The sequence below is a fragment of the Narcine bancroftii genome, chromosome 13, assembly GCF_036971445.1.
Source record: "Narcine bancroftii isolate sNarBan1 chromosome 13, sNarBan1.hap1, whole genome shotgun sequence".
NCBI classification, from domain to species: domain Eukaryota; kingdom Metazoa; phylum Chordata; class Chondrichthyes; order Torpediniformes; family Narcinidae; genus Narcine; species Narcine bancroftii.
This window is the reverse complement of record NC_091481.1, coordinates 15,269,340-15,292,492: the sequence shown is the minus strand read 5'-3', so window position 1 is coordinate 15,292,492 and position 23,153 is coordinate 15,269,340. Positions and strand designations below refer to the sequence as shown.

The 23,153-nt window shown below is 40.9% G+C and overlaps 1 protein-coding gene and 1 long non-coding RNA gene across 3 annotated transcripts in view; one reads left to right on the top strand and one right to left on the bottom strand.

Moving 5' to 3' along the window:
• Positions 1–23,153, top strand: part of lhfpl3 (LHFPL tetraspan subfamily member 3) — an 83,993-nt gene that overhangs the window by 16,187 nt on the left and 44,653 nt on the right. The gene's annotated exons all lie outside the window — the stretch shown is intronic.
• The window catches only part of LOC138748330 (uncharacterized), a 72,507-nt gene continuing 54,045 nt past the window's right edge, over positions 4,692–23,153 (bottom strand). The window contains exons 2-3 of the long non-coding RNA XR_011347938.1: positions 5,562–5,817; positions 4,692–4,758 (exon numbers count right to left, since the gene is read on the bottom strand). This is a non-coding gene — a long non-coding RNA (uncharacterized lncRNA). The remainder of the gene's footprint in view (positions 4,759–5,561; positions 5,818–23,153) is intronic.

Below are 23,153 nucleotides of genomic sequence, written 5' to 3'. Positions count from 1 at the left end.
TCTGTTATTTCCTTGGTTTTATTTGCAGCATTAGACATCTCTATTTAGAAATGCCAATCTTTTTATTCAAATGTAATTAACAATTCATGAAAAAGGGAGGTGCAGCAACACATGAGTGTTATGATGTTGGGACACAGATATAGCAGGCAGTGAAGAAAGCAAATGGCATGTTGGCCTTTATTGTGAGAGGTTTTGAATATAGAAGCAGAGAAGTATTACTGCAGTTGAGTATTGTATACAGTTTTGGTCTCTTAAACTGAGGAAAGAGTATCCTTGATATTGAGGAAGTGCAAAAGGAAGTTGGATCTATGCCCTTTTGGCTAAAGGTATGGAGACAACACAGGAACAGGGTCCTGAGGTCACATGATCAATCATTAACATATTGACTGGCTTAAAGAGCTGAATGGGCTACTCCTATTTTCTATGATTCTATTAAATAAATCCTGGTGTTGGGTTTGTTTTCCTTGTGACCTCACTCATCTGTTGAACAATTTTTAGTGGTTTCAAATCTTTTTGTTTCTCTATTCTACCTAGATTGATACTTTCCAGGTCAAAGAAAGGCTTCTTTTGGGTCTTCCAGCTTGATTCAATGCTGATGACATTGGTAATATTAATTGTCCATTCATGATTGCTCCGGAACTGAGGAGACAAGTGTTGATCAACTTTGTGTGCTGGTCAAACAAGATAAATTTGACCAATTTCCTCCTAAAGGATGGTGGTAAACCAGACCAATTTTTAAAATGTCCCATGAAAAGGAATCACCTCTTTCCCACTCCAAGCCTTTAACCATATGATAATTGTTCTGATCTGTTAACCACGACTGTTTAAACATGGCTTGGGTGATAATTTAAAAGTTATTACCTTCTGGGTTCAGATTTTAATTTGGTGCCAAAATCCTGAAACTCTTTCATCATTACCCCTTCCTTGTTCCAAACTGCACCATTTGTTCCAGCATGGGCAATGAGAATTGGTCTCTCTCATGTTCTCTCCAGTTATCAGAGGATATCCAATGGGCAAGCAGCACTTCCTTTTTGAGGTGTTCATTCTTGGATGCAGAAAAGCACCATCTCCCTAATTATAGAGTCATGTATTACAAATAGGTATTTTGTTATGTTCATCTTCTCTCACTTGCCTCTAACTTGTAAGGCCTTCTGAACCACTATGGTCTTGAAATAAATACTTAATGAGAATATTAGCGGTAAATGAGAATCCTAGATTAATTTGTGCAAAGATTAATAGAAAAAGGAACAGAAATTTGACATTGGTATCAATGCAACACAGAAGTTTGCATTAAAAGCAGCACATGACATTTGGACTCTTCTTGTGCAGAATAACTCTATTTTTGATAGATATTTTACTGAGTCTAAATGAACAAGTACAAGATACAGCAATGTTTGCCTCAGGAGATTTTTGTATTTTTGATTCTGCTGAATTATAGACAATAGATACTGGAGTAGGCCATTCGGCCCATTCATTTAGATCAGCACCACCGCCATTCATTTAAATAATGGCTGATCTTCTACTATCAGTACCTTGACCCTGCCTTCTCACCATAACCCTAAATTCCCCTGTCCACAAGAACCTTATCTAACTCCCTCTTGAACTTATCCAGAGAACCTGCTTCTACCACCCTCTGCGGCAAAGCATTTCACAGACCAACAACTCTCTGGGTAAAAAAAAAAATTCTCATCTCTATCCTAAAGGGCTTTCCTTGTATTCTTAAACTATGGCCCCCTAGTCCTAGTTCCCCCAACATCGGGAACACATAATCAGTTTCTATTGTGTCCATTAACTGTCTCTGCTTTCTGATTGTCTATTTTAAAATTTTCCATGCTTTGTTCACAACTGTCAAATGCCTTGTCATTTTCAAAAAAAAAATTCATGTAAACCTTAGATGTCCTTGCATCTAAATCCACTTTAAAATGGTACAATTTACTGTATATCACCTTCCCACTTTATGCTTTCAAAACTATATCAAATTAAAGCTGCATTTTGTTTCATTTGTGTTGCATCTTTTCATTTCACCCACATCATTATGTTGGTTCACATTTTTCACTTGAAAATGCAGTACTGTAGTTTATTATGCTATTCATTTCAATAAGAAGTATTTAAAAATGCAGAGATCCTTGAAATAAAGCTTTAGGCCTTCTTATCTCCGAAACCTCCAGTGTCTTTGCAACCCTTCAAGATATCTTGGTTCCTATAGTTCTTAGCCTCTTTATTTCAATTGCTGGAATGTTGGCAGTTTTATCCATCATATCCTAAGGCAGCATCTTCTAGAAATTCATCTGTAAATCTCTCAACAGCTCAACTTTGCTTTCTTTTTACAATTTTCCTAAAAAAATTTTTGAAGAATACTTCTGGGAAGTGTTTTGCTTTTGTATTTTTTTGAAACAAGCTATTTTAATGCATGTGATTGATGTAGTTTGTCAAGAATATGAAATTAGTTGAATCTGCAATCAACCTGACTTTATACAATTTGGCCACCAGCAATCAGTTTATCAGTACAACACAACTGTGAAAATAAATCTTCCATTACATTCTCAAGGATGAACAATAATTAGTCATACTTTATCTATCAGCTTTTAAATTTATATACAGGTACTCCCCAACTTACGACATACTTGAATTGTGCACATCCATACATGTGGTGGAATTTTTTTAAAAATAAGAAAAAATATAAAATTTACATGGTTTATGTTGTATTTGACAAACTATTACAGGGATACAGGGCATGTAAAAGGCAAAATGTATGTACTGTACTTGTTATCCGGTGTCCCGGGGTCCATAAGCTGGGTGCAGCCATCTTGATTCCTGTGTGCATGCGTTGGTCTTCAGTTGGCATATGGTGGGTTTGTGTATTGGAGTTCAGTTGGCACATGCATGGTGTGTTCATGTATTGGAGTTCAGTTCTGCAAAATTCCAACTTGCGTCCATTCCGAGATATAATTACAGTTGTAAGTCAGGGTCTACTTGTATAACAAAATTATTACTTGATTATGAAAATATTTACTCTTAGATTAAGTATTGGCATAAAAGTGGACTGATTTGTGAAAGAGTGATGTTAATTTTCCTGATAATAATCTTATTACATGCACAATCAACTGTGACATTATTTTCCATTTGGACATTTGAGTAAGCATTTCTTTTGCAAAAGCTTTATAGAAAATAAAAACAAGAATTGCACAATGCAGTTGCTGTAGTAACATGGGAAGTAATTATTTTAAAAGTTGCTACCAAGGTACAATTTATTTCAATTTTCAAGTGACTGCCAAGGGAGATATTTCGGGCATTATGCATATTTCTTTGAGTAATTAGTAAAACTTTGAATACATGTAATAAAAATAATATAACATGAAATGATTAAAACACAAAGATTCATAATAGGAGAAAGAGTAGACCAGAAAATACTTGAGCCTGTTCCACTGTTCAGTTCTGTTAAAGCTGAACCCCATCACTTTCTTTTCAGCCCAAATCCAATAGTCTTTGTTTCCTTGAAAGTTCTTAATGGCTGGCTTCTACTGGGCTAAAATTGAAAAGTTGTTCAACCCATTAAATAAAGAAACTTCTCATCTCATTTCAAAATGGCTAGTCCCTTCCTCTGACAGAATGCCTCCTAGTTGCATGCTCTGATCAGGAGTTAGAGGCTTCCAATTTGACATTAAAGTCACATTGGCATTGATGTTAATGTGATTTTAATGTCATATAAAATGTACAGATGCACCCAAGTTCTTTTTTGCTGCAACCAAACAGGCTTGTAAGATGTACCAACTACAATTGTATTAAATTATGACATTATGCCAAGACATAAAAATAAATAATATATATCAAAGGATAGACAAATATTCACAGTTGCAGTTGGAGCACAAAAAACATGATGTTTTAGTCTGGCAGACAGACCTTTTGGTAGTTCCAGAATAGTTTATGGTTAGAATAGTATGGAGGCTTCGGTTTCCTCCCACCTTGTGAAAAAAAAACCATACTTGGGTCAATTGGGTGTAATTGAGTGGCACAGGCTCATGGGCCAGAAGGGCCTGTTACCATGCTGTGTGTCTCATGATAAAAAGACAGATATGTGATCCCCTCAGTCACCCCTTCCTAAATTCCACAATAAGTTCTTTGGTTTTGCTGATATTGACAGCAAGATTGTTGTTTTGGCACCATACAACCAGATTCTCAACCTCCATTGGTATTCTGGTTCATCATTTCCTTTTCTTTGGCCAATAAAGATGGTTGTGTCAATTTATAGATTGCAATGGGGGCAAATTCTGACATCTTGAGTGCAGAAGGGATAGGAGCAGCCTTGAGACTTTGCTGTGTTGATGGTCAATGAAGAGAAGTTGATATTGGCAGACCACAGATTGATTTGGGGGGGAGTAAAGGATCCAGTTGCAGAGAGTTGAACAGAGTCCCATATTCTGTTTATAACACTTTCTTCTAAACTGCAATGAATCAGTATCAGCCCATCCTATACAATCTTTCTTCAAAGAAGAATCAATCTGGTGAAATAATCTGCTGAAAGAACTTAGTGGGTTGAGCAGTATCTGTGAGAGAAAAAGAATGATCAAGATATCTAGTTTGAACCCTTTGTCAGCCTTGAAATATTCAATAATGATAGCACATGAAAGAGAATAGAGTTCCTGTGCGCTCAATTTCCACTCATGAGGGCCCTTTAAGCTTACCTAGTTCTGTAGGCTTCTCTCCATTACAATGTATCCAGTTTTGTTTCTTGTGCTCTCTTGAAATGTATTGGGTTCACTGAAAATTTACCACATAACATCTGTTTTAAAAGTGTATTAAATATATTGAGTATTAAAAAAAATATTGCACAGTCCAAAAAAGAAATAATACATATCAAAGGAGAGACAGTTATTCACAGTTGCAGTTAGAGCACACGACCTGCGTCTGGCATGACTAAAGTCTCAAGAGGGCTGGATTAATGAGCTGAATGCACTTGGCATTTATCACTGTTTCTTTAGGAGCCAAACTATGATTCTTTCTAAATGTGCCTCATGCAGTCGTACCTGCAGATCATCAACCATGAAACAGAAAGTTTGGATATGGTGTAACAAAATCAGGAAAGAGAACATCATTCATTTAATCCACCAGGCTTTAATTATTTAACTTTCAATGTTTGCATGTAACATTTCTTGTCATATCTTTGCAGTCAAAGTTAGCATTTTGTAGATCAACATTTTTAATACCAGTCGTAATTTTGTTTCCAACTTGGAGTGATAAAATGCATGTGGATCTTCAGCCTGCTTTTTTTTGAAGGGGAAACCTTTCTCGCTACTCGGGTTATTAGAAATGCAATATTTGTTTGGGTATTATCAAAACATGACTCTGTTTTGCTGGATCTCACCACCAGTCATCCCCTTCCCCTCTTCAAGATTCCTCCCTACCTCTGTATCTGTCGGGACCTCATGGTTTGCTCATCCTTTGCCACCCATCTCCATCTCCTGGTATTTTATTTTGCAAAGTGCAACACTTGTACCTTAAACCTCACACAATATCCATGGACCTAAACAACCCTTCCTGTTGAGGCATAGATTCATATGCACCTCCTCCAACCTGGTCTTTTGCATTTGTTGCTTGTGATGTGGCTTCTACATTGCTGAGACCAAGCAGACTTTGGCGATCATTTTGCAGAGTACCTCTGCTGTCTCCAAGGGCCATCTTGAGCTTCTGGTTACGTTATTTCAATTTATCTTCCCTTTCCTACATCAACCTGTTTGTTCTTGGCCGCCTTCACTAGTATCATGAGGCCAAATTGAAATTGGAAAATCAACAGTTTTACTCGTATTCCTCTTGAGTAGCCTACAACACAATGGGAAAAAAAAACAATGAATTTTTGCAATTTCTGGTAACCCACACCCCATTGTTTATTTCCTTTTCTATTTCACACCAACCACCCCCCCCCCCCCCCCAACCCAACCAATCACCCACATATCCACATGGGTTTCTTCTCTCTTGTTTCACTTTTCCTTTCCCCTCTCCCCTTCCTTATCTGGGTCCATCAGCTCATCGCCTACCAACCTTTGACACAAGACTTCCCATTTCCATTTCCATACTTCACTCCATATGCTAATCATTCTCCACCCCCCCTCCCATTATCTGGTTTCCCTGTCAACTACTGGCCTCTGCCTTACCTCACCCTCAGTCTGAAATGTTGGCTGTTACTTTTTCTTCCCACGTGCTGCTTTACATATGCAGAGATCTTGGCAGTTTTTTTTTGCTTTGTTTTTCTGAATTACTTGGCCTTGCATTAGTTATTTCATGGTGTAGATTAAAGGTATCAGTGATTTGCTTTGAAAACCATAGCTCTCAACTGAAGTCAAGTCTTTTGTCTGTCTTTCTTTCTACCCGAAAAGCTATGAAAGAACTGCATGCTATACCAAATAAAAGTGAATTAATCTTTGGCAATTCCAAAACAAAGGGCTATTTGTTCAGGTTATTTCAGAGGTGCCTTCATAATATATTCATTTTGTGCTGCAATGTTTTTTTTGCTACACTTACCTTGTATAGGGTATAAAAATCAAAGATTTTGAACCCTTTTGATGTTCAACTTGGAACTGAAACAAGCACAGAAACAGCAAGAAGAAATGCTAACATGATCTCTGAATATTTCTGTTGAAAATCAAATGTAAAATTTCAAAGTGTTGAAAAAATAATCTTTCTAACCCAATTCAAAACATCCATACAAACATAAGGAAACCCATTTTCATGCAGTGGGAAGCCAGTGAGAGAACTAAGAGTTGAAAAGCAATTAATTGCAGACCTTGTTCAAAGTGAAATAGCTGGCTGTGCTCATTTGATGGGGATGGTGGGAAAATAAAAAGTGCCTGAAAATTTCTTATCTGTTGGACATTCAGGTTATAGCATCATTTAAAATTTAAATAGACATGCAACAAGGTAACAGGCCATTTTGGCCCACAAACCCGTGCCACCCAATTTACACCCAATTAATTCGACCCAAAAACTGGAGCCCCCAGGGAAAACCCATGCAGATGCGGGGAGAATGTACAAACTCCTTACAGACAGTACGAGATTCGAACCCCAGTCCCGATAGCTGGCGCTCTGCCAACCATGCTGTCTAAACAACACAGAAAAAGACACTTTGTTCTAACTTGTCCATGGTAACCCAGTTGCCTCTCTTGACTGCTCTTTGCCCATATCCCTCCACTCTTTCTATCCATGTACTTGTGAAAATTATCTGAAATGGTCATTTCTTAACTGGTCCTATCTTGCCCATTTAATTTCTTGCCTAGTTTAGCTGTTTTCATTCTATTGGTTTTCACCATTATTTTGGGGCGTACCATTTCATAACATGGGTGTGACATTTTCATTTTTTTGCAAGGAATTTATACGTTCTCCCTGTGTCTGTGGATTTTTCCCAGGGGCTCTGGTTTCCTCCCTCCCTTCAAAATGTACTGCAGGTTGTAAGTCAGTTGGGTGTAATTGGGTAGCACGGGCTTGTGGGTTGAAAGGGCGTGTTACCATGCTGTTTGTTTATCTACAAAAAATCTCGCATAAACTTTCCCTCTCTAACCTTGAAAAATATCGGATCTGATATCCTGATATTTTATATCAGGATATAAAATACATAGGGATAAAGTGAGATAATTCCTTTGCAGAATTTTGATTATGAAAGGTACAAAAAAGGCAGTAGATTTAAATGGAAGAAAGATGGAATTAAATATTTAGGAATAATGACAGATAATAATTTACAGAACTTGTATAAATTTAACTATACCTGTCTACTAGAAAAAAATAGGAAAAGATTTACAGAAATGGAAAGATCTGCCAATTACCTTAATAGGAAGAGTAAATTATATAAAAATGAAGGTAATGCCAAGACTACAGTATCTCTTTCAATCGTTGCCTATGGTACTAACTAAAAATTTCTTTAAATTATTACATAATTGTATGACAATTCCTATGGAATAACAAAGTACCAAGAATTGCACAGGAAAAGTTAACATAGGACTATAAATTGGGAGGACAGAGGTGTCCAGATTTTAAGAAATGTTATATATCAGCACAAGCAAGATTTTTATCATCTTTCTTTGAGGAAAACCGGCCCCTTCCCTCCCCACCCCATGGATACAAATGGGCAATAAAAGTGGAATGTTGTCAAAATAACAAAAACAGTATAATCCTATCTTAATACACAATATGGCAAGAAATAAATGAATGTATCAGGAAAAAAGCAGGTATATCATTGAAGTCACCATTATGTAAAAATGTACCTACTGCATATGAATCTGGGTAAAAAAATATCAAATTCATGATATGACAAAGGAATACGATATATTGATGATTGTTACATGGAAGGATCTCATGTCTTTTGAACAATGAAGAAATAAGTACAGTGTGACTAATGGTATTTTTTTTGCTTTCTCCAGTTAAGATTATTCTTAAGAGAAAGATGGGAACCAAACTTGGCCCCACCTGAAATTAGTGAGATGGAACGAACAATTTATCTGGGGAACACACCTAAATTAATATTGAGGATGTACTTTGCTCTCCAAAATGAGTGCAAAACGAACGAGGTCGACAGAGAGAGAGAGAGAGAGAGATACAATATCATTTTCTTCATCAATTATACCTCACACCACAGAAATTACATCAATCAAAATCAGAAATATTAGAGATGTGTTTTAGATGTGGAATAGAAATAGGAACATTTGTGATCGTGCATGAAGGTGAGACCATTCTGGCAGGATATTACTAAAATACTATAGAACAAATATGTGTTTATAAAAAATGGCAACCATATTTGGACTATATAGGAGGCCAATATAATTTTTTTTAAAAAGATGCTACTGTTATAAAACTATAAGTTATGTCCTCAATGAAAACTTTCTATTTTTAAATCCAAATGTAATCCCTGATGGTGTATGGATTTGTACTATGAAGAGGGTGGATGGGAAGAGATTGTTGCAGTTTGTTTTGTAAATATATATGTGTATGTGTATGATATATATATATATATATATATGTGTGTGTGTGTGTATATGTGTGTGTGTATATATATATATATATGTATGTATATATATATGTGTATATATATATATGTATGTATATATATGTGTATATATATATGTATGTATATATATGTATATATATATATGTATATATATATATGTGTATATATATATACATATATGTATATATATACATATACATATATGTATATGTGTGTGTATTTTATATATATATATATCTATATATATATATATGTGAGTGTGTGGAAAATTTAATATGTATATATGAAATAAATATATATATTTATGGAAAAAAATAAAATCTTCAAAAAAAGTAGTTGCTCTTATTGAATTGGAAAGGCCAAGTGGCTCACTTCTGCTCCCATTTCTTACTTTCTCTATGTTTATAAGTTTTTGATGTCAGTTTTCCTCATAGTTTGGCTGGTTTAATTTGAACTTAGTGTGTTTATAATTTCAGAATGCATCAACACATTTCCTACTTTTTTCTGTAATTAAATGTGGGAGTTAATTGGCTGTGGTTAAAAATCATTTGTTGCAAATAGAGCTTCATTGAGATTAAACAATAATAAATCAAGACTGTTCAGTACATATTAAAGTAAGTTGCAATTACAAGCTCAGTTCCTGCAAGACTGAAGTTGCTTTTCCACTTCATGAAATAAACAGAAAAGTTTTCTGAAGTGAAGGCCCATTTGAGCTCCAAAGCAAGAAGACATCAAACACTAATCACACTAGACCACAAAGATTTTGCCTCCTGAACACCTTTGGCTGAATTTTATGGATTTTGGGCTGCTAATCACAAAAAATCACTTCAAATTTTCCTATCACGTAAAGTTTTTTTATAGATGTAACCTATTTTTGTGATTTCCTGTTTTATTTTAAGTCTACTAGTATATTTTCCAAGCTGTTTTGGTCAGTCCAAGCAGGCCTGAGCAGAAACTCAGTGCAGGTGCTATGCAAATGTTGTCTTAGGCATGGAAGGTATTTAAGGATGTGTTGAGAATTTTTTTTGGCAACTCTATCCAGCTGATTGACAACATGCTTCAAGCAGACAAAACCATGAAGCACAAGATGTCATTGAAAATTCATTTTCTTCCTTCGCACTTGGACTTCTTCCCTGCTGATCTTGGTGCAGTCAGTGACAAACTAGGACATCGTGAACATGAAAGAGCAATATCAGGACAACTGAAATCCATCAATGGTGGCTGTCTATTGTTGGACACTGACACGAGAGGCATCAGTGGCCAAGTACAAATGAAAATCAGCGGCAAAATATTTTTTAGTCAGTTGAATGAATGCAATATGTCAGCATCATTAAGCAATTAAATAGACCAACTTCCAATGTGATATAGCAAATCTGAAATTATCTTTGCATTCAGCTTCAAGTTGACTATCATATTCCCCAGTTTTTCTTAAGAAGCAAATCTTTTGGGGAAAAAAAATTGTCAGGCATTATAAGTAGAAGGAGCTCTTTGATCAAGGAGATTTTTGTTTTACTGGTGCTCTCTAGGTTTGAATGGCGATAAAATGCTACTGGATTTAAATTCCTTGTGTTTATTTCCCATTGTGTTTCTTGGTGTCAGAATGAGAACTTAAATTACTCTCTGAAAATAATACAAATAGAGATAGAACAGTAGGCCCACCATGTCTGTATCAATCATGATACCAATTGAAACTCATTCAATGTGCTTGCACGTGGTCTGTACTCTATACCCTGCCTGTTCATGTATCTGTCTAAATGCCTCTTCACTGATGCTATCATTATCTGCTTCTGCCACATCTCCTGGCAGTGCATTCCAGGCTACCACGCACTGTGTGCGCTGTTTGCAAGGAATTTGTACATTCTCCCTAAGTCTGTGTGGATTTTTCCCAGGGGCTCTGGTTTCCTCCCTCCTTTCAAAATGTACTGCGGGTTGTAAGTCAGTTGGGTGTAATTGGTGGCAAGGGCTTGTGGGCTGAAAGGGCGTGTTACCATGCTGTTTGTTTGTCTAAAAAAAACTCCCATAAACTTTCTCTCTCTAATCTTAAACCTATGCATTCTAGTATTTGCCATTGCCACCCTTGGAGAATGATTTTGACTATCTGCCTTTTCTATGCCTCTCATAATTTTTATCATGTCTCCTGTGCCTCCAAAACTCCAGTAAAATTGATGTAAGTATGTCCAACCTCTGCTTGTCACTAATATACTTCAATTCAGGCCACGCCCTAGTCAACCTGTTCTGCAGCCTCTCAAAAGGATCCTCAGCCTTCCTTTAGTGTGTCAATCAGAAATATTCATACACAAACTTGCATTTATCAGAAGTGATAATTCCTCATGAAGCTTATAACATTTTTTGCTAATCTACCGTACATTGATAGAAGCCACAAAGAACCTGAAAATGTTGGCATTTATATGTTGAATATAACTAACTGCCTCCTTCCACTTCATCTCAAAGGTGTCACATTTCCAGCAGATTGCTTCAAACACTATTTTCTGAAAATGGCAGCAACCTCGAATTGACAGATGGAGAATTTGCCATTGAACAAATGGTGTCTTAAAAATACATTGATAAGTTTGTCCTTTCCTGTTGGGTTGTTCTCACTTGTAGCTGGATATAAACAAATTGCTAATTCACAACTTCCTTCAACAACAGTAATTTCTCGTTAACTTAACTCTGGTTGTGCCTGTTGACACCTTAGAGTAGATTTATGAAGGGGTATGTCCACGTCTGCTGCAGGCTCGTTGGTGACTGACAAGTCCGATGCGGGACAGGCATGCATGGTTGCAGCAGTTGCAAGGAAAAATTGGTGGGTTGGGGTTGGGTGTTGGGTTTTTCCTCCTTTGTCTTTTGTCAGTGAGGTGGGCTCTGCGGTCTTCTTCAAAGGAGGTTGCTGCCCGCCGAACTGTGAGGCGCCAAGATGCACGGTTGGAGGCGAGATCAGCCCACTGGCGGTGGTCAATGTGGCAGGCACCAAGAGATTTCTTTAAGCAGTCCTTGTACCTCTTCTTTGGTGCACCTCTGTCTCGGTGGCCAGTGGAGAGCTCGCCATAGAACACGATCTTGGGAAAGTGATGGTCCTCCATTCTGGAGACGTGACCCACCCAGCGCAGTTGGGTCTTCAGCAGCGTGGATTCAATATAAACAAATTGCTAATTCACAACTTCCTTCAACAACAGTAATTTAACTTAACTCTGGTTGTGCCTGTTGTCACCTTAGAGTAGAATGACGGCAGAGTTTGAGCTATGAGAATTCACGGACTGCTGCATGGGTAATGTTTTTGATACAAAGTAGTTATGGATTTTATATGCAATGCTCCAAAACTTGCCTCAGTAGAATATTAAATAATGCCATTATCAAATACTAACATCATATATTGTAGGCTAAATAGTCAAGGATGAGATAACTGATGATGAACACTTTTTTTGGTCAAAAAAATATTTAAATCCTCTTGTCTATAAAGTTCTTCTCACTGTTGGGTGCTTTCATATGCCTCCCATAGGGAAGGTTAAGTGTATTCCATGACAGGATTACTGCATTATCTGCTATTTTGGGAGGAAAGGCATGTGTTGGATTTGTTTTTGTTCTGGATAGAAAAATAATCCTGGCACATTCCTTTCTTATAACCTTGCAAACAAGGTCACACTGCATTTGCTTTGATTTTAATGCAAATTCATTGAATTTTATGTATGTTACATGTTGTGTCCATGGCAGAGTTTAATATCAAAAGAAATGATACACTATGGCTCTGACTGTGACATTTCAAGCTCAAAGGTTATACATGCTCTGAATGTGAATGAGTTTAAACCTTCATTGAAATCTCTGGAGGTCTCGTCATTGCAAAATAGCCTGCTGATGTCGTCAGCGCTGATATAAAATACAACCAATATGGGCTTCACAAGGAAGCCTATACATAAACAAACAGAAATGTTAAATTGGCCATCAATATTAAACCATCACAGTCATTGTTCACTATCAGACACAGAAAAAATATAGCTATTTTTATTTATTTATATTGCTAAATTGAGCTTGGATTACAGATAATGATTAGTTCATGTACTCCTTTCAGATTTGCTGCAGTATTCTGTGGTTGTCAGTGAATGCATGAGCTTTGTAGATTTCAATGCAAGCGATAGCCTGAAGAAACATTTTGAAAATAATATAATAGTTTACATTTTGACACAGAATTATCAGCACTCCAAGACAAAATGTTGAGTTATAAACTCTATTACATGTAATAATTTATCATAAAGGTTATTGACTTTGAAAATGAAACCAATGATACCCAATGCCACAGATTTTTCAATTTCAAAGCTGGAATGATTAATTTACCAGGGGAATGGCTGGAAAGTAGAGCACACTGTGTTAGTGACTTATTACAAAGTTCTTGCATGTTGAATTCACACATCTCACTTGTCAGGAAGGCGCAACAGCGACTGCACTTCCTGAGAAGACTGAAGCAAGCAAGGCTACTGGCCACTATTATTTTAACCTTGTAGAGCAGCTTTATCGAGATCGTCCTGGCCAGTTGTATCGCTGTGTGGTACGGTTGCTGCAGAGAAATGGATTGGAGGTTAATCTGCAGGATCATAAGAGGGGCAGGGAGGATCGCTGGAGTCTCGCTCCCTCTCCAGGCCCCACTGACGTGATCTGCCAGGATCATTGTTTGAAGAGGATATACACACAGCACCTTTCAGCTCCTCCCATTGGGAAAGAGATACAGGAATATCAGAGCCAGCACCACCGGGCTGAGGAACAGCTTCTTCCCAAAGGCAGTGAGAATGCTGAACATCCAAGACTCCCATTCATGAAGCAAAATCTATTTATTTATTAATTTATTTGTATATATGAATGCTTGTCCTGGATATGTATTGTTTGTCGTTATGTCTGGTTTTGTGTCGGATTGAGGACCAGAGAACATTGTTTCGTCAAGTTGTACTTATGTGATCAGATGAAAATAAACTTGTCTTGAATGGTATCAAATATATGTGAGAGATGTTTATCTGTTTATATTTCTCTAGCAGGATCATAGCTTTTGAAAATTAACCTAACAGTCACAAAGGATTTACACAGTGGTGTAAAGCTTTAGGTAACCAATACGGAATTTTTCATTCAGGAATAATTATTATTCCTTTGTCATAGGCTATGTTGTCCAGTTATCATACAGCAAATTTAATATGGTAAATATGTAAGGTGAAATATAATCTAACTAACTACTCTGCTAACTGAACGATCACACAACCAGACGGGTTGAGTTCAGTGAGCAAAAACTGATTTATTGCAGGCTACCTGGCTGGTCTTATACTCCCAGCCCAGACCTGGCTTCGAACCATGCTGGGGGGCCCCAATGTCACCGGGGCATCATGTGGGTCCCCAAGCGCAGGCTTCTGAGCCTGGTGCCGAGGTCGGGAGGAAACCCTCGATGGCGCCATTTTGGCCGGGTGCCCCGCTGCGTGCATGACAAGTGGGGCCGGTTCACCCGCCTAATGGCGTACCACCACACAGCCCACACCCCCTCCCCCCCAGAACCGGCACCAATGGCCAATGTCCTTTTTTGCTAGTCAGCCTCGCTTCTTGGGTTGAGCTACAGCTACTGGTTCGGTGGGGTCGAGGTGGGCTGGCTTTAACCTGTCCACCGTAAACAGTGTGAAAGTGGATCCTGAATGCTGGATGACTTTGTACGGCCCTTCGTATGGTCTTTGTAGATATACTGTGGACGGGCCCCGCCTGATTAAAATGTACTTTGCAGAGTACACCTCGCTGGGGACGTAAGAGGCCCATGTGCCGTGTCTGGGTGGCGGTGGGGATGTGAAGGAGTCCAATTCGGCCCAGAGGCGGGGAAGTAGACCATGCGGTGACTGCCTGGGGTTGTGAGGTGCGTTGACGAACTCACCGGGTAGGGCTAGCAGTGCACTGTAGACCAGCTCAGCTGATGACACCTGTAGGTCTTCTTTGGGTGTTGAGCGGATGCCCAGGAGCACCCAAGGCAGCTTGTCCACCCAGTCGGGGCTGGTGAGGCGAGCCATAAGTGCCGACTTAAGGTGGTAGTGCAATCGCTCGACGAGCCCATTGGCCTGTGAGTGATAGGCCATGGTGTGATGTATCTTGATCTCCAGCGCAAAGGTGAACTGGGTGCCCCGATCACTGGTGAGGTGGTTCAGGACACCAAACCGGCAACCCAACCACTCAAAAGCGCTTGGGAGCAGGAGTCAGCGGAGGCATCTGGCATCGGGATTGCCTCGGGCCAACGAGTGGTGCGATCTCCCACTGTGAAAAGGTAACAGTTACCTTGGGAAATGGGTAAGGGTCCAATGATGTCCACATGTATGTGGCTGAACCGTTCCTGGACGTGTTCGAAATCTTGTACGGGTGCTATGGTGTGCCTGTGTACCTTGGAAAGCTGGCAATCAGTGCAGGTTCTGGCCAGTCCGCAATCTGCTTCCGATGAAACTTTCTGCCACCACACGGACAGTGGACCTGATGGAAGGGTGGGAAAGGTCATGGATATGGTGGAAGACTTGCCTGCGTCACTGCCAGGGAACCACTGGTCACAGGGTGCTGGGGAACCACTGGTCACAGGGTGCCCATGGAGACATCACACAGGACGGTGCACTCACCGTGAGGAGTCAGGAGGTCCTGAAACCGCAGGTCCGTGATGGCAGTCCTGAAGGCCCATGTCTCCTCATTGGACTTCTGGTCCCAGGTGAGCTGGTCAAAGTTGAGGCCGGACGTCCGTGCGCAAATGGCCGGTCATGAGAGTGCATCGGCGACCATGTTGTCTTTCCACACCTTGTGCCAAATGTTGGTGGTGAATATGAAGGAGAGGTGACGCTGTTGGTGGGCCGACCAGGGATCTCTTGCCATAGCGAGCGCCTGAGTGAGGGGTTTGTGGTTGGTAAAAATGGTGAAAGGCCTACCCCCCCCCACACCCCAAGAAATAGCGGAAATGACACACCGCCAGGTACATGCCCAGCAACTCATGATCGAAAGTGCTATTCTTGCGCTCTGGTGGGTGAAGAAGTCGGCTAAAGAATGCCAGTGGTTTCGACTGTCCATTCACCAGCTGCTCCAGGACAGTGCCGACAACTGTGACAGAGGCATCGACGGAGAGTGCCGTATATAGGTCGGTGCATGGGTGGCCGAGCAGGGTAGCCTTCGCGAGGGCATCTTTTGTGGCTTCAAATGTGCTGCTGGCCTCTGGAGTCCAGGCAAGTGTCTTGCCTTTGGCCGCAATGAGGGCGAAGAGCGGCTGCATGATGCGTGCAGGACCTGGAATGAAACGGTTATAGAAATTGACCATACCCGCGAACTCCTGTAGCCATTTGAGGTTGTCCAGGCTTGGGAACTCCTTGATTGGAGCGACTTTCGTAGTGGCAGGTGTGGCTCCTTCGGCCACGATGGTATGGCCCAGGAACTGCATGGACTCTTTCCCGAACTGGCACTTGGCCGGATTGATCATTAGGCCGAAGTCAGCCAGTCAGGAGAAGAGGGTGCACAGGTGAGACTTGTGTTGTGCCTGGTCTCTGCTGACAACAAGAATGTTGTCCAGATAAATGAATACAAAATTCAAATCCCTGCCCACTGTGTCCATAAGGCGCTGGAAGGTCTGGGCGGCATGCGTAGGAACTCGAACAAGCCAAAGGAGATGATGATGGCCGTTTTGGGTATGTCCTCGGGATGCACTGGGATTTGGTGATACCTGCGCATCAGGTCGACCTTGGAGAATACCCTCACGCCATGCAGGTTGGCCGTATAGTCCTGGATTTGAGGGATCGGGTAACGTTCAGGTACCGTTGCGTCGTTAAGCCATCAATAATCTCCGCAGGGGTGCTAGCTGCCAGAGGCTTTCGGGACCAGGTGTAGTGGTGAGGCCCAAGGACTGTCAGAACGTCGAATGATCCCCAGCTCCTGCAGATGTGAAAACTCTTCCTTCGCTATCTGGAGCTTATCCAGTGGGAGTCGGCATGCCTTGGTGTGGATCAGCGGACCTTGGGTGGGGATGTAATGAAGCGGCAGAGAACTGCGGCTTGAGGAGGGAAGGGAACTCGTCCAGGAGATGCTGAAACTCGTCCTTGGGCATGCTGACTGTGGCCATCTGTGGCTGCGCTGTGCGAGAGGCGTTGAGGTGAATGGATTGGAAGGTTCGGGCATCTCCCAGTCACCTACCTTGAATGTTGACCAGGAGTCCGTGGGCGAGGAGGAAGTCAACACCCAGGATGGCGGTTGGAAGGGACGAAACTGTGAACCTCCACAAGAACTTCCGCTGGCTGATCTGGAAGTGGACGGTCTTGTCTCCATACGTTCGGATCTCCGTCGAATTGGCTGCACGAGGGGAGGTGCTTGAGGCCGGTTTCGGGACTCGATGGCTGTGGCCGGGATGACGCTGATCTGGGCCCCGGTGTCGACGAGGAAGCGTCGGCTGCTGACTGAATCCCACAGGTAGAGAAGGCTGTGCTCTTGGCCAGCCGCCGCAGCCATTAACAGCAGCCGGCCTGCTCGTTTCCCTGGAACGAGCAGGGCTGACGACACTTCCGAGCCTTGGCTCCCCAGTGCTGGTGGAAGAAGCAGAGGCTTGAAGTGGATGACTTGCTTCTGGCTATGCTCTTTGAGGCCCCTGTAGGACCCGGGTGTTCCATTGCACCGCTAGAGGAAGGATTGGCGTGGTCATGCCCGTGAATAGTAACCTGCTGGACTGCTGAGCCCTCCGTGAATCATTCAAGCCATAGCTCCTGAACCTTTTAAGCGACCTTCCTAGGGTTGACGAAGGTCTCCTGGGACAGTAACGGCCGGATGTCTTCAGTCAGATGGTCAAGGAAGATGGCAGTTGGTGTGATCGCCCATGAGCGCGAGCATCTCGTCCATCAACTTGATTGGAGTGCTGTCCCCCAAGGCGTCGAGGCGCAGCATCTGAGCAGCACGCTGGCACCTAGAGAGGCCGAGGGAGTCGATGAGCACCTGCTTGATGGTCCCGTACTTATCTTCCGCATGTGGGTGCTGAATGAGGTGCAGCACTCGTTTGGTGGTGGCCTGGTACAGGATGGTGACCACATGGTAAAATTTGGTTGAATCTGATGAAATCTGGCGGAGGTGAAACTGAGCCACTGCGTGGTTGAACCAGGTCTCCGGCTCCTGAACCCAGAAGTCAGGAAGCTTGATGGGTATAGCGTTGATCGAAGGGTTGTTCATGTTGGGTTCAAAGCTGTTTGAACCTGTTGGGGTCACCAATTGTAGCGGTGGCTACACTGCTAACTGAAGGGTTGAGTTCAGTGAGCAAAAACTGATTTATTGCAGGCTGCCTGGCTGGTCTTGTATTCTCAAGCCGGATCTGGCTGAGAACCGCGCTGGAGGGCCCGGTCGGCGCCATTTTGGCCGGCTGCCCTGCCGCGTGCATGACAAGCGGAGCCAGTTCGCCTGCCTAATGGCGTATTGCCACATGGCCTTCTTAAAATATTAAAATGCAGGTCTTTTAGCTGTTCAAAGACCATTTTCTCAAGCTGTGCAAAATTCTAAACACACTAAATCTTGAGTGTCACTAATCAGCAAATAAGTTGTGTCAGTCTATTTCAACAGAATTACAGCAGTAGTTAGTTAATTCACCAAATGATCTTCTAAGATGATGATGGACTGTTTTTCTGTTTATAAAATGATGGAACTTCAGAGTTATCCTAGTACAACTTGGTTGTTCTTGCGAGCACAAGTTGTTCTTGCGAGCACAAGAATTAGAAAATGAATGGCTGCAAATAAGAGAGCAGAGAGCTACCATTGGAATAAGGACAATGCACAAGATCTCTCCCTATAGCCCTTTAACTTCACTGAACAGCAGCAGGGAAAGCATACCTGAATCATGTTATCCATTGCAATGGGTTATGCATATAATTCCATCATCGGCCAATTTGCTGTCTACAGCTATATCAGTAGGATTGCTTATTTTTGTTTTTGAATGATTTTGCCTTTCCAATGAAAGCAAGTGGAAAGGTCCCCAGGGTTTGATAGAATTGCAAGCGTCTGAAGGTCATTATTTGCTTCCTTGAATCCCTGCATGTACTCTGTTGAAAAGTGGAGTATTCATGAACAAGAAAGACAATCACGCCTTGAATGTTAAAGTTGAATTCACTCCAAAGCAGTGGATTGCCCACATCTGTGTATAATTTCCTGGGAAAATACTGAGATTGTTTTGGGGCATTTTGAATCTTAACTGAACACGTTAAGCTGCAAAAGATCCTCCCTTTTCCCTCCCCTATTTTAAGGGGATTATGACCTACTTGCAGGTCAGTTGTTTTCTTCAGATTATTGATATGATTCTACATGTCATTGGCCCTCTTGTTCATTTTTCTAATTTAGCACTGTCCACAGAAGTAGTGCAGCAAGTGTTGAAAGACCTCTTGCTGACTTCAAAACCTATTTCCAAGATCTGAATATAGTCAACTTAATGAGTGCCAATAAAGGGTCCCAACCCGAAACATTGATTGACCATTTCTACCCATGGATTCTGCTGACCCACTGAGATCCTCCAGGAGCTCATCGTTTGCACAAGATGCCTGCACCTGCAGTCTTTGTATTTCTCAAGATCATCTGAGAGATGTATTTCAAATTGGGCTCTTTTAAATTCACACTTCCACTGTGATTAATTACGAGCAGTTTCCAGATTCACAGAATGGCTGTTTCAGAAAGGTTTCATTGCATGAACAACATTGTTTTTAATTTATTCTTATCAGAACTGATACTTTGTGTTGAATATATTCTCCAGAGATTGAGAATAAGCATGAATCGGTATATTCCTCAATTTAAGTCTTCTGTACTGCTAAATGGCTCACCATCAATAATCTATTGCTCTTAATATAAAATATTAGAATGTCCATATGTCAAAACAATTTCTGTCGTCACAAGGCTACTGTTCCAAATACAGGGAAAAAGATAATTTTGTGTGAGTCTGACCATACCTGCTGGTCTGGGATTATTTTAAGAACCATTGCTTCAGGCCTCAGTGGCCTTCCTAAAAATTACTTTACTTGCACTATCATCTCAATGCAAAAGAATTTTACGTTCTAGTTTTTCAGAAGAAATCAGCGAAGCTCATGTTTCAACTATATGGTAGGGGAGATGTTTGGAAGCAGCACCCGTATAAAACCTCTGTCATAAATGAAGCAATAGGATCTAATTGATAAGCAAAGTAATACTGTATTTATTGGATTTTCCCAATTGACATCTTTGGGTGTCCTTATTCCAATATGTTAGTTATCAGTGTTGTGATTTTATTTTTATTAAAACGGACAGATTTACAAGTGATCCATAATTACTTTATCAATAAAAAAGGAGGTTAAAATGTTTTCCATGGGTTAAACAGTCCAATTATTAAACTGTGAAGAAATGAGTAAAAAGGTTTTTTTTGGTAGGTCTATATACTACAGGTCTTTCTTGGCCTTTCATGAAAGACCTCAATAATGAAGACGCTGTTTACATCCGGTACCGCACGGATGGCAGTCTCTTCAATCTGAAGCGCCTGCAAGCTCACACCAAGACGCAAGAGCAACTTTTCCATGAACTACTCTTTGCAGACGATGCCGCTTTAGTTGCCCATTCAGAGCCAGCTCTTCAGCGCTTGACGTCCTGTTTTGCGGAAACTGCCAAAATATTTGGCCTGGAAGTCATCCTGAAGAAAACTGAGGTCCTCCATCAGCCAGCTCCCCACCATGACTACCAGCCCCCCCACATCTCCATCAGGCACACAAAACTCAAAACGGTCAACCAGTTTATCTATCTTGGCTGCACCATTTCATCGGATGCAAAGATCAACAACGAGATAGACAACAGACTCGCCAAGGCAAATAGCGCCTTTGGAAGACTACACAAAGTCTGGAAAAACAACCAACTGAAAAACCTCACAAAGATTAGCGTATACAGAGCCGTTGTCATACTCACGCTCCTGTTTGGCTCCAAATCAAGGGTCCTCTACCGGCATCACCTACGGCTCCTAGAACGCTTCCATCAGCGTTGTCTCCGCTCCATCCTCAACATTCATTGGAATGACTTCATCACCAACATCGAAGTACTCGAGCTGGCAGAGTCTGCAAGCATCGAATCCACGCTGCTGAAGACCCAACTGCGCTGGGTGGGTCACGTCTCCAGAATGGAGGACCATCGCCTTCCCAAGATCGTGTTCTATGGCGAGCTCTCCACTGGCCACCGAGACAGAGGTGCACCAAAGAAGAGGTACAAGGAGTGCTTAAAGAAATCTCTTTGTGCCTGCCACATTGACCACCGCCAGTGGGCTGATATCGCCTCCAACCGTGCATCTTGGCGCCTCACAGTTTGGTGGGCAGCAACCTCCTTTGAAGAAGACCGCAGAGCCCACCTCACTGACAAAAGACAAAGGAGGAAAAACCCAACACCCAACCAACCAATTTTCCCTTGCAACCATGCCTGTCGCGCGTCGGACTTGTCAGTCACCAACGAGCCTGCAGCAGACATGGACATACCCCTCCATAAATCTTCGTCCACCAAGCCAAAGAAAGATATAGTTTGGCACAACATTATGGGCTGAGGGACCTGCACTGTGCCGTAGGGTCCTCTGTTCTAAGCTTTCAGACTTTTGATTTAACGTATTTATCCCCACTAATTTAGTTGTGTTTTTCAGGTTTTGCAAAGTTATTGTTGTTCTTTTTTTTTTTTTTTTTAAATTTTTTTATTTTTCACACCATAAATCACATTAGCCATGATATACACTATTTCTTTTCACACATATACAGTGACTTTTTCTCCCCCCCCCCCTTTCCTCCCAAACCACCCCCCACCCCCCCCTCTCATCCATTTTAGGTATACAATCTAGGTTGCATTAATCCAGTCAGACAATGTTGTCATTCAACAAAATTACACCAGAAATTCTACTGAGTCCATTCTTTTCTTTCCTTCTCCTTCCATCAACTTAGGTAATGTTTGTCCCCGGTAGGTTTTCGCTATTGTATTTAATGTAAGGCTCCTATACTTGTTCGAATATTTCAATATTATTTCTTAACCAATATGTTATTTTTTTCTAATGGAATACATTTATTCATTTAAATTTGGTAGTTTCTTCCTTTTAATTTGGTTATGTATTCCATTAATATTTAAAGACATATAGTTCAGCGTAGCCCTTTTATATTTTGTTTATCTTCTCTTTCCGTTTTTCCATCATTACCTTTCCTCCTTTTCCATTTCTGTTTTCTTATTTTCAACTCTTTATAAGACAACATTCCTACAACATCTAACATTTTCCTTATTCTCCTATTTCTATCTTATTTATCCCCAATCTCCCCTTCACCTCCTGAGTTGTCCTTTATCCCTTGTCGGACAACCACATCTCCCCTCTCCATTTGGATTTGCGAATCCACTCGCAAGCGTCAACTGATTGTGCAGTGACCGCTATTTCCCCCCACCCCGCCTCCCCCAGAAAAGATTTCACTTTTCATATGTCACAAAGGTCCCTCTTTTAATTCCCTCCTTATTCTCTCTATTCCATTACCTTCCCTTATTAATTCTTGTCTATACTATCTATATTTTCTTCTAATTACAGATACATTCATGTATGCTCATTGTCTCTATTCACTCTTATACCTCTTTACCTGCATACATATCAATCGTGCTCATTTTTACTCTCATTACCCGTCTTCATCCCTCAGTCTATTTTTGTCTTTACCCACATACATATCAGTCGTGATCATTTTAACTCTCATTACCCGTCTTCCTCCCTCAGTCTATTTTTGTAATTGTTCTGCAAATTTTCGTGCTTCTTCTGGATCCGAGAATAGTCTGTTTTGCTGTCCTGGAATAAATATTTTCAATATCGCTGGATGCTTTAGTATAAATTTATACCCTTTCTTCCATAAAATCGCCTTTGCTGTATTGAACTCTTTTCTCTTCTTTAGGAGTTCAAAACTTATATCTGGATAAATGAAGATTTTTTGCCCTTTATACTCCAGTGGTTTGTTGCCCTCTCTTACTTTTTCCATTGTCTTCTCCAGTACCTTTTCTCTTGTAGTATATCTTAGGAATTTTACTACAATAGATCTTGGTTTTTGTTGTGGTTGTGGTTTAGAGGCCAATACTCTATGTGCCCTTTCTATTTCCATTTCATGCTGTAGTTCTGGACATCCTAGGGTCTTAGGGATCCACTCTTTTATAAACTCCCTCATAT